This window comes from Chelonia mydas, chromosome 28 (assembly GCF_015237465.2).
Source record: "Chelonia mydas isolate rCheMyd1 chromosome 28, rCheMyd1.pri.v2, whole genome shotgun sequence".
Lineage (NCBI taxonomy): Eukaryota > Metazoa > Chordata > Testudines > Cheloniidae > Chelonia > Chelonia mydas.
Window position 1 is genome coordinate 5,422,141 of NC_051268.2, and position 12,494 is coordinate 5,434,634.

The 12,494-nt window shown below is 49.4% G+C and overlaps 2 protein-coding genes and 1 non-coding gene across 13 annotated transcripts in view; 1 reads left to right on the forward strand and 2 right to left on the reverse strand.

Annotated features, from left to right (window-relative positions):
* Nucleotides 1-12,494, forward strand: part of LOC102943236 (zinc finger protein 883) — a 2,438,435-nt gene that overhangs the window by 1,992,689 nt on the left and 433,252 nt on the right. The window lies entirely within an intron of this gene.
* LOC119564595 (zinc finger protein 883) overlaps nucleotides 1-12,494 on the reverse strand; it is a 1,467,279-nt gene that overhangs the window by 1,110,489 nt on the left and 344,296 nt on the right. The window lies entirely within an intron of this gene.
* On the reverse strand, nucleotides 1,613-1,684 carry TRNAA-UGC. Its single transcript has one exon. It is a non-coding gene; the product is annotated as a tRNA-Ala (tRNA).

The following is a 12,494-nucleotide window of genomic DNA, read 5'->3' on the forward strand; positions in this document are numbered from 1 at the left end:
TCATAAGACCAAAGCCTCCTCAAACCCAGTGTCACAATCACTGGGACGACTTTGCCCTGATATTTTACCGGCCGCAGCCACAAAGCGAGTCAAATCACGGCTCCCGTTCGGCGTCAAGGCCCACAGACGAACCCGGAGGCTTTTCCCTCCTCAGGCTCTGCCGTCATTTCATGGGTGGCCTGTTCCGAGATTCGTCGCTGGGCAAAGCAACGTCAGGCCCTGAACCTGGGCGAGCCCAGAGCAGAGGCTGGGTTCATTTGGCCTTCCAAAACCCAACACGCCGAAACGTGGATTAGCACCCATGCTCCTCCAGCCGCAGGGGCGGCGCCTTCTCTGGGCCCGGGGTGCCCATGCCCAGCGACATAAGAGCACGGGGGCCTGGTTCCACCAAAGTCCGGGGCCCGGTGTCTCCCCCAGCCCCGCCTGCTGCCCCCGGGCCATTTAAAAGGGCCCGGGGACCCCCACCGCCGTCACCGGCAGCACAAGGGGGCTGAGGCGGCTTCCTGCCCACCCTCGCTCCGCGTGGCGTGCCGGTCTCCGAAGCGGCTGGCGGGTCCCTGCAGCCCCGGGGTGGGGGGATCTCCACACGCTGCCCCCGCCCCGAGGGCCGACTCGGCCATCTGTGGCAAGGGGAGCTGCTGGGGTGGTGTCTGCAGGCAGCGGTGGGCAGAGACCCCCCCACCTAGGAGCTCTGCCAGAGGGAGGTGTGGGTCGCTTTTGGGAGATGCCCGAGGTCAGAGCTGCACCCCTCACTCTCTCCCGCACCCCAAGCCTCAGCCCAGACCCCAACCCCCTGCACCCAAACTCCCTCCCAGAGTCCGCCCCCTGCATTCCCTCCTGCACCCTATCCCCATGCCCCAGCCCAGAGCCCACACCCCACACCCCACACCCAAACTTCCTCCGAGAGCCTGCGCCCTGCACCCCACCGCACCCCAACCCCCGACCCCAACCCAGACCCTGCACCCAAACTTCCTCCCACAGGCCTCCCCCCACACCTGTTCTCGCACCCCAACCCTCTTCCCCAGCCCAGAGCCCACCCCCTGCACCCAAACTCCCTCCCAGAGCCCGACCTGCACCCTCTCCTGCACCCCAACCCCCGACCCCAACCCAGACCCCGCACCCCAACCCCCTCCCCCAGCCCAGAGCCTGCACCTGAACTCCCTCCCAGAACCTGGCCATCCCACCCATTCCTGCACCCAATGCCCTGCCCCAGCCAAGACCCCACACCTGCACCCAAACTGCCTCCCAGAGCCTGCACCCCTCACACCCTCCCACACCCTAACCCCCTGCCCCAGCCCAGACCCCACATCCTGCATTCCCTCCTGCACCCCAACCCCCTGCCGCAACCCACAGCCCACACCCAAACTTCCTCCCAGAGCCCAACCCCTCTCCCTCTCCCTCTCCCTCCCACACCCAAACTCCCTCCCAGAGCCTTAGGCCATTGTCCCAAGCCGCCCCTTGGGTGGGAAACTTAAAAGTACAAAAGTGACTTAGGAGCAGAAACCCCCACAGACCTTCCATGCAATGGGCACCTGCCCCGCACTGAGCAGGACTGAAACTCCTGCAGGGAGACTGCTGGGCCTGAGCAAAGCAGCAGGGTGAAAAGAGAACTTGGAGATGCTGGGGATCGAACCCAGGGCCTCATACATGCAAAGCATGTGCTCTACCACTGAGCTACATCCCCAGATGGGGGCTGTTTGGGGTGGGTTACACTCACAGCCCTCCTGTTTCCAGAGCCTCCAGGGGCCTAACGGCAGCATGGGGGACACATTCCCTGCTCTGAGGGCCAAACCCTCTGTCCTGGAGGTTGCTGGTTCGTAGGGGTCACTTTGCAGCAGGGCCAGTTTCTCTAGGTGGGGCAGAGAGAGGGCCTGCCCTGGACTCAGGGTGCAGAGATACACTCGGCCCTCTCCCCGGCATTGACTGGCTGGAGCTGCCACCCCCTGCTGAAAGGGAACGGCGCTGGGGGGCGCTGTGAGTCGCTCAACACCTCACCCTGGTGGAAGAAGTGGGGGGGGGGGGGCTCCAGGCGTTTCTCGGATCTGCTATTTCCACCTGCCTGTAAAGTCCAGCTTTCCCCAGCACATTCACTGCAGTGCACTCGGGTCACTGTTTCCATGGCTGACAGCAAAGAATCGCTCCCAGTTTCCCTTCTCTCTGCAGCGTGATTAGCCTGTGTCGGTGGTTAGTGAGGTGGATCTAGGTGTCGATGGTTATTCATTCCCCACCTGGACAATTCACACAGCCCCTTTCCTGCTCAAATCCCCAGCACCTCACTGATCCCGGTAGCAGGGGTTGGGTTTTCCCTGAGGCCCTGAGATTCTCAGGGTCCTTTTTTCCCTCCACCTGGAGTGAACTCAGCTTTTCCCCCATCCCAGACTTTCCATGAAATAACAACAGCAGCATAAAGAAAGCGGGGAGGGAACATCTCCCGGCCAGGGCGGGAGGTGCCCAGGGCCCCCTGCTTCTCCATTGTTTCCATCGCAGACGAGGAGGGTTCCTTGGAATTTGACACCCTGCTTTGCACAAGGGACAGACAAAGATCTTGATGTTCCTGTGTCTGTGCAAAGAAAATTGTCCTTCTGTGTGAAAGAGAGGCAGGAAATGGCCCCACGGGGGGACATTATCCTCAGGATTAAGAGCAAAGGACTCAGGCTGAGAACTGATTTAACTCCACTTATCTCATTTAACCCCACTCATTAAGAAATTGTCTTGCAGGGAGAGATTGCAAACTTGTGACATTAATCCAGACTCGGGGGGTTCGGGCTGCTCTAACTCTTGGAAAAAACATGAACTTGATTCCAAGAAGGGAGAGAGGAGAAGCTTCAAGCTTCAAGCTGCCTTTGGTCCAAGGCTGGTGTCTCCTGGACAGTGGGAAACATCCCTCACTGCTGCCAGGGGATAGGTGGCAACTAGTGACGTCCCAGGGCTGGGATGAAAGGGGAATGTTGCCTGGACTTTATCATACACGCCCCATTCTGCTTCTCAGAGCCCACAGGAGAGAATCTAGAGAGGGGCGAGTCATTTCTCAGCTGCATTCTCAGGAGAAGTCGGTAGCTGTCCCTGAACAGACACTCAGGAGAGTAACCACGGCGGTTCTGCAGAGACATCTGGTTGCCAGAGGATCCAGCTAGGAGAGGGAGCACTGGGGGGTCTGCAGTTTTTGCAGGGGGGAGGAGGGCCAGACCAGTGGGGCTGTCTCAGGAGTCACAGCTGGCTTTGCCAGTGGGGAGGCTGTAGGTCACACGTTGCGAGTAAGGTGGGGCATTAGGGACTCCAGGATGTGAGGCTGGTTAAAATGAAACTGCACAAAAAACCTCCCCCTTTGCTCCCTCCTTTGGCCTGTCCCCGTTTCATGAAAATCTCCATCTCTACCCCGGCTCTCAGAAACCCCCTCTCTCCCTTGGGTATTTTCACGGTTTCTTCCCTTTTTTCATGGTCTTTTACAAATATTTTTTGCCATCGAAATGATCTAGTACATTTAAAATGAGAAAAACAATCAAGCAACACATCTGCATCTCCTGCACCAGGCATGGCGTCGTGTCTGACTTTTTCTCCCGAAAAGTCCAGGCAGGCAGCGTCTCCCCTACATTTACTGCACACCAGGCCCAGAACTGAGCTTCACTGGCAGCAGCGAGGGGGGACGGGTGGGACGGAGCTGTCTGGGGATTCTTTTAATCTATTTTTCGGAGGATGAAATCAATGCAGCTTCCACTTCTCCGTCTCTCCCCAGGAAATAAGGTGTCTGTGCAAGGCACCCAAACCTTTTCACAAGAAGAAGCCAAATGAAACGGCCACACGATGGCATCAGAACCTAAGACATGAGAAGCCATGTTCTTGTTCAACGTGCATTGAAGCTAAAAAGGGAGGTGTTTTCTCTTTGACTCCTAGGTCCCCCGCACCCTAATCCACTCGACACCCCTTTCCTCCCACAGCCAGGAATAGAACCCAGGAGTCATGACTATTAGCCCCCCTACTCTAGCCCCCTAGACCCTTCTCCCTGGGACAAAGGAGAAGCTCTGCCACCCTGTACTGTCCCTTTGCCTCCCTGCTTGTGCGGCACTTGAAACCCAATGGGGTTTCCTTGGGCAGTTTTGAATCTTGCTCCGAGGCAGGGTGTAATTTTAGGTGCAGGTTCCAAACAGCGCAATGAACCAGCCAGAAGGGGCAGCAGGTATCCGTGTAGGAGCTATTGAAATAATCTTAGCAACGTATGTCAGGGAAACAGTTATTAATGACAACAGGTTTCAGAGTAGCAGCCGTGTTAGTCTGTATCTGCAAAAAGGAAAGGAGGACTTGTGGCACCTTAGAGACTAACCAATTTATTTGAGCGTAAGCTTTCGTGAGCTACAGCTCACTTCATCGGATGCATTCTGTAGCTCACGAAAGCTTATGCTCAAATAAATTTGTTAGTCTCTAAGATGCCACAAGTCCTCCTGTTCTTTTTTGTTAGTTATTAGAGAAGTGTCAATCAAAGGTCAGAATGGGGTCGTGTCAGTGTCACAGTAGAGGGCTCTGTGATGGTTTTCGATTTGTCATCCTAACCTAGCCACCACCTAGCACATGTCTGAACCTCTTCTTCTCTTACCGTTGCTCGTTATCAGAGAAGGGGAGAGAGAGTGAGCCATAGAGACAGAGACCTAGTGACTGAAGCAAACATTTCTTTGCTCTTTGCTTGGCTCTGTCAGTTATTTGGGTACAAACTCACCCCCCACCCACTGTCTCTGCTGGGCTCAATGGGCAGGAAGAGCTCAGCTGTCAATGGGACTTGGGCAGCTCGGGACATTACTGTGACTTAACAGTGAAATCCTTGCTGATCTTAAATACAAAAAAGAAGCTTACAAGAAGTGGAAGACTGGACAAATGACCAGGGATGAGTATAAAAATATTGCTCGGGCATGCAGGAGTGAAATCAGGAAGGCCAAATCCCACCTGGAGTTGCAGCTAGCAAGAGATGTTAAGAGTAACAAGAAGGGTTTCTTCAGGTATGTTGGCAACAAGAAGAAAGCCAAGGAAAGTGTGGGCCCCTTACTGAATGAGGGAGGCAACCTAGTGACAGAGGATGTGGAAAAAGCTAATGTACTCAATGCTTTTTTTGCCTCTGTCTTCACGAGGTCAGCTTCCAGACTACTGCACTGGGCAGCACAGCATGGGGAGGAGGTGACCAGCCCTCTGTGGAGAAAGAAGTGGTTCGAGACTATTTAGAAAAGCTGGAGGTGCACCAGTCCATGGGGCCGGATGCGCTGCATCCGAGAGTGCTAAAGGAATTGGCGGATGTGATTGCGGAGCCATTGGCCATTATCTGTGAAAACTCATGGTGATCGGGGGAGGTCCCGGATGACTGGAAAAAGGCTAATGTAGTGCCAATCTTTAAAAAAGGGAAGAAGGAGGATCCCGGGAACTACAGGCCAGTCAGCCTCACCTCAGTCCCTGGAAAAATCATGGGGCAGGTCCTCAAGGAATCAATTCTGAAGCACTTAGAGGAGAGGAACGTGATCAGGAACAGTCAGCATGGATTCACCAAGGGAAAGTCATGCCTGACTAATCTAATTGCCTTCTATGACGAGATAACTGGCTCTGTGGATGAGGGGAAAGCAGTGGATGTGTTATTCCTTGACTTTAGCAAAGCTTTTGACTGTCTCCCACAGTAATCTTGCCAGCAAGTTAAAGAAGTATGGGCTGGATGAATGGACTATAAGGTGGATAGAAAGCTGGCTAGATTGTCTGGCTCAACGGGTAGTGATCAATGACTCCATGTCTAGTTGGCAGCCGGTATAAGGTGGAGTGCCCCAAGGGTCGGTCCTGGGGCCGGTTTTGTTCAATATCTTCATAAATGAACTGGAGGATGGTGTGGATTGCACCCTCAGCAAGTTTGCAGATGACACTAAACTGGGAGGAGAGGTAGATACGCTGGAGGGTAGGGATAGGATACAGAGGGCCCTAGACAAATGAGAGGTTTGGGCCAAAAGAAATCTGATGAGGTTCAACAAGGACAAGTGCAGAGTCCTGCACTTAGGATGGAAGAATCCCAGGCACCGCTACAGACTAGGGACCGAATGGCTTGGCAGCAGTTCTGCAGAAAAGGACCTAGGGGTTACAGTGGATGAGAAGCTGGATATGGATCAACAGTGTGGCCTTGTTGCCAAGAAGGTCAGTGGCATTTTGGGATGTATAAGTAGGGGTATAGCCAGCAGATTGAGGGACAAAACACGTCCTGCTGCATTCGTTATGTCAAAGGGAGGTTTAGGATTTTCATTCTCAGACACGGTGCACAAAGCAGGACTCAACCCTCGGCGTAAACTGAATGAGCCGCCCACAGATTCTGGCAGCCCCAATGAGCCATTTGGTGTGAGAGCTCGGACCTGCCCCTGTCCCAGAGGGAGGGGGTCGTCTGTGAGGGGACTGGATTGATTTATGTCATTAGACTGACCTCACACTTGGTAAAGCAACCCACATCCTTTCATGTATTTATACCTGCTCCTGTATCTTTTAGTTCATACATCTGATGAAGGGGTTCAAGCCCACGAAAGCTTATGCCCAAATAAGTTTGTTAGTCTCTAAGGTGCCCAAGTCCTCCTTTTCTTTTTGCCAATAATATTTCAGGTTGACCCAAGAGGAATTTTTTAGAGAACGCTGCTTGAAAAAGCCTAGCATTGATGAAAAGCGATCCCTTCCCTGGTGGTCTAGCGGTTAGGATTTGGTGCTCTCAGGGCTGCAGCCTATGTTCAATTCCCAGTCAGGGGAAGATGTTTCTCTTCAACACATATGGAACCAACCAACTTTTCTAGAGCCTCAGAGCAGAAATTAGGCATGTTCCCACCATGGACCGTTTATACCAATAGAGCTGTGCGAATCATTTATTGTTTTGCTTTCTAGCTACCTAGCCAAACCAATAAAATAATTAGCATAATAATAACAATTCAGGTTGACCCCAGATTTTTTTTTTTTTTCAGTTTTCTTGTTGAAACAAAATTTTTAAAAAAATCATTTTTGGTCAAACCAAAATGTTTCAGTCAATGAAATAGTCATCCAAAAAACCTTCCACCCAGAGCTACAGAGAAGTCTTTGGAATTAACCATCTGGAGAGAAGGATCATTAGCCTCATTGTGGGTGAGTGGCAGATCGATTTCTAGTGGACACAGTGGTGTGTTTGCTTCACATGACATAGAAAACAAAAATAAATTACGTTGAAAGCTAAACCTGCGATCGTGATGCGACATTGTGATTGTAACTAAAGGAGAAAATTTTGACTGAATTAAAGAGAAGGAACATTTTCTCATTAGGTTCTAGCAAATGCACCCATTTGGGTCAATCCCAAAGCCTTTCTCCAGCAGAGACGTGGCATTGCTTGAGGGGAGACAGTTTTGTGGAGGAAAACGGGAGTAGCCGAGTTACTATTGGGAGTTTGAGTCACAATGGTGGTTTGAAACCATTTCGGTTTTCAGAAAGGGAAAAAAACACACACCAAAGTAAATAATTTGCTCTCAGGCCTGAAATCGTAACCTGTCCCAGTACAGTGGGCAGGGGCAGTTTACCAAACTAGTCACCCATTTATGTAGTGAATCCGTTTGTCTTTTGAGAATAAAGAGACTGACAAACGGCTACAGAAAAGAAAGTTTTTTGGGTGTGTGATAACTCTTTGGAAGTCAAAAAGAGGTGGGAAAGAGAAGATGATTGTGCACAAAATCGAGCACCCTGTTCTCTCCAGCGTGGTTTGACAGTGAGGCCCGTGCCTGGAGTTGCCGTAGCTGAGGAGTGGTATCAAAGCCCTTTCTGGAGCCTAGCCGTTATGTTCGCTTATCGCACAGCAGTGTCTGGGTTAAAACTGGCCAGAAACCCTTCAAAGTTTTCATTTCCTTACTGTTTTAAAAAGAACATCGACCAGATCCTCAAAGGTGCTGGGTATTTCAAGGGGATTTAGGCACCTAAATACCATTGCTGATCTGAGCCTTAGCCTTTAAATTTATCCCGACTCATCAGACACTCAAGTAAGTGTTAGGATATAGATATTCAGGTCTGTCTGTAAAGGCCTATACTCTAAGAATTTAGATGTATTTTTATCACTTGGCTAGTTCTAGAGGTATAAAAGAAAGAATCAAAATCACTGTCTGCCGGTGTAAGGGCCTTCTCTTACTGTGACAGTCTGAGGCCCTGTTCTTAGGCTAAGGCCTTTGGCTAAGCAACAGAGGCAGCCATAAGCCAGGAAGCAACCGGTCACCTCCTCACATTCCAAACTAGTCACATTGGAAGAAGGCGCTATTGGGCTGTTAGGATACAATCCTGTCCTGATAGTGCCGATCGCCTCCAGAGAAAGGGAAGTGCCTAGAAGATGTAAAAGGAAACTTAGTTTGGTAGCATCCTGTCTGGCAAGAACTCACCTATCAATAGCTGGGATGTGAAATCCTCACTTCTGTATTGTTTTGTCATTATAGTTCCCACTTTGCTATTGTTTGTCTGTATCATCTCTGTCTGGTTCTGTGATTGTTCCTGTCTGCTGTATAATTAATTTTGCTGGGTGTAAACTAATTAAGGTGGTGGGATATAATTGGTTCCATAATCATGTTACAATATGTTAGGATTGGTTAGTTTAATTTCAGGAAAATGATTGGTTAAGATATAGCAAAGCAGAACTCAAGTTTTACTATATAGTCTGCAGTCAATCAGGAAGGGAGTGGCTGGGTGAGTGGGGGAAATGGGAACAGGGAATGGGGGTGGGGAAATTGGAATCATGTTTGGCTAAGGGCAGGAATGGGAACAGGGACACAGGTGTAAGGCTCTGTGGTGTCAGAGCTGGGAAGGAGGACACTAAGGAAGGAAACTGGAATCATGCTTGCTGAAACTTCACCCCAATAAACATCGAATTGTTTGCACCTTTGGACTTTGGGTATTGTTGCTCTCTGTTCATGCGAGAAGGACCAGGGAAGTGAGTGGGTGAAGGAATAAGCCCCCTAACAGTAAGTATTATTTTCCACATTTGAGCACCAAACACAAAGAAAGGGTCGAAATAGAAAGAAACAAGAGCAAAAACCGGTTGCCTTTATAGCTAGATAGCTACAGATATATGGCAAATAGCAACAAGAATCAGCGTAGAGCTGGATCTAAAAAAACGAAAGATTAATCTTTGCTCTACAAATAATAACTACTGATAAATGGTGATATAAAAAAGGACCTCGAATTCCTTCATAATTTGATGGTTCTTGGAACTTCCAGGCCTATTGGCTAGAATTTTCGAGACACAGATTGTCAGAAAAATGTAACACCCAGAGTGCTCCACCTGAAACAACGGCAAATACTGTTACCTAGATAGACAGATACATTGCAAAGAGCAACAAGAATCAATGTGGAGCTGAATCTGCAAAACGGAAAGATTAATCTTGCAATACAAAGAATAATGTATTAATTATTATTATTAATTATTATTATTATGTCATAAAGGACCATGAATTCCTTCATACTTTTATCATCCTCAGGATGTTGCTGTGAATTCAGAGACATGATTGTTTTCTGGAGCAGCCCTTGCAGTTTCGAAAGGAAATGCAGGCAGAAAACAAAGCAGGGAGGGTTGTGATGGGGCGCATGAAAGCAGAGGAGGCTTGTTCCTCTTGAGTTTTCTTTCCGTTGCTCTCGTGATCCTGATGGAGGAAGCGGAAGCTTAATTTGAGTTTGTCCCCACTCCCCTCCTTCTGTCGGCGGAGTGTGCCTTCACCAGGAGTGCTTCCACCGAATGAAGAGGGGCAGCGTGGGGGGGGCTGAGAAACGAGGCTCTTCACTCCGCGCAGCTGCCCCCTGGGCTCTTGACTCCCCACCTCCTCCCTGGAGTGGGAGCCGGCCACCTGGGCTTCTTGCCTGCCTGCTCCCAGCCAGGAGTGGGGGTGGGGGCCAAGTGCCCAGGCTTCTCGGCTCCCTGCGCTGGGACCCGGGAGCTTTCGTGCAGCAGCCCCGCGAGGAGCCAGGCAGGTGCAGCCCCGCTGGGATCAGGGAGCGGAGGGCAGCCATGAAGGGAGCCAGCCGGAAGCCATGAAATTGGCAAGACAGCCAGCAGCCCCTGTGAGTAAGGCAGTGTCTACACAGACACTGTGTTGTCCTAACGACCCCAACGTAATCCCCGTGCCTCTTGAGGAGCTGGAGTTACTATGTGGGTGTAGCAGGGCACTTCCATAGATGGGACAAGGCTGCAGTGTGCACCGTGAGGTAATTAGGACAACCTAAAATGCTGTCGGCGGGCCTAACTGTGTAGTGTAGCCCAGGTTTTCCTCTCCTGCTGATGGGTTATATGCTGGGTGCCTTGTTTCCTTTGCTTAGGAGTGCTTGCTCTCACACCTATCTCCTTGCTTTCCATTCCAGTTCAGGGAAGGAGAGAATAACCAAGTCTTCAGGTATGAAAAGGCAAAACATTTCTAGATGACCCTTCGCAGTCAGTGAAACCTGTGGTGGGAAACGTGCCCTTGATTTTACTGCATTTTGGTTTCTTGTCTTGTTGGTTGCTCCCGAGGAGCTGGCAGGGAAATGTCCATGGAGGAGTGGAGTGGATGTGAGGTTTCTTGCTTACGAGATTTGCCTGCGTTTTGGCCTCATTGTGAGAAGGGCAAATTGGATGAGACATTGCAGCTTTTCTGATGCCTGTCTGAGTTTGGAAAGTAAGTTCTTTCTTGTCCTGTTCTTCAAAAGGAAACTGAGGGAGCGGATATACACTGGCAGCTGAGAAAGCCTTAGGAGGGGACCTCCAAAGCTGGGCACAATTGGTTTCTGTCGTGGATTGTAGTGTAGTGTGGTGGTTATCATGTTTGCTTCACACACAAAATATCCCTGGCTTAAAACTAGGCAGAAACAGTGCCTTTTCCCTCGACTGATCAGTTTTGGTCTTCCTCCATTCCAAGCCCTTTGCTGAAATTTTTCCCACTTTCCGTATTTCCCACACTTTTTCTTCCTTTTTCTTTCCTTTTATGATATTTTAGGTTTGTAATTTAATGGCCACACAATTTTGCTCATGAATTAAAGTTTAACACAACATTTGACAGCCTTTTCCCATGCCCTCCTTTCTGTCACTTACAGGAGTTTACTTGTGGGAATATTCACTGATTTATTGCACTGAGCATTTCAAAGGAAAGGTCAGAATCATTTATCTTGGATTCACTTTCCTTACTTCTTTCTAATTCTTTATCTCACATAGATGGGGAAATCTGTGTTGGAGCAATTTAGCTTACCACTCTCTCTTTCTAGACGGAAGCTGACACAGTTTAAAACTTCCCAATTCGCAAATATCTATGTGAAATTATTTTCTAAACCAATGCAGAGATCCTGGGCAGGGCTAGGGGTGAGGCAGATTAATAATTGTCTGTTCTTTATTCTGGTGCTTGCCAATTGGCCATTTGGAATTTTAATACATGATGGCATTACAGCCGAAAGATAATCTCAACATGTGGAGAAGAAACGGTTATGCGGGCTAAGAAATGTTTCTTGGTGTCACACCAAAAGTGATGCATTCGAGTGTGAAAGAAGAACTAATTCATGTCTTATGAGCATTTGCTATGTAGTTGTAGACATGCAGGTCCCAGAAAAGCTTGTCTTTGTCCCCAACAGAAGATGGCTCAGTGAAAGATATTATCTCACCCACCTGCGCGTTTGCTCGCCACACTACCTGAGAAAAGCGGAAAGAGACTCAAAGCAGAGAAAATGGAACAAAGAAGTTTAATTCCTAGCTAAAAAAATGGGCCCCTTTGTCAGCTAGAGCCAATCTCAGATGATTCTGGGACCTCTTGTGGCTATTGCTGGTTTTGAAAAATCCAGATGTTATTTAGACAATATCGCTTTTAGTATATCCACTGAAGCAGATTTTCTTTCCCTGACTGAGGATGGGACCAAGGCAGCATCAATGAGAGTCCTAACCAGGAGACCAAGGGGACTCAACAGGTGTACCACGGGCCAACTCTAGACAGCCAGAAATTTTTAATGGACCCTGAAATCTTTTTATTTACTTATTATTATGATTTTTTAAAATTATTTTCTCTGGAGTCTGGACCTTGATTATACCTTGACCAAGGAATTTGGACCTTGACAAAAAATAGTTGACTACCCCTGCAGTAGACCATAAGTGGGGGCAATGTAGGGTTTTTTGGTTCAGCTCCTCTATGCTTTCTAAGGCTACTTGCTCTCCAGTTTAGGAAATGGTCCATTCCCCATTTCAGAGGGGACAAGAACAGAGAGTGAAGGAACCCCTGTGCTCATAACCTGAGCTCAAGGAAAAGCGTTGAAACAAGCTCAAATTATGCTTTAGGTTCCTCCGTCAGAATCCCAAGAGCAACACAAAAGAGGAACAATCCTCCTCTGCTTTCATTTACCCCACCGCATCCCTCTCCGCTTCTTCTTCCGCCTACCTAGTGGCTTGTCCAGGGAAACCACGCCGCTGATTATAATTTTGGCATAGAAAGCCAGGGAGGGGATTTGCTTCCACTTGACGTGAGCAGATAGCATTCTGACTCAGTGTCTATAATCAG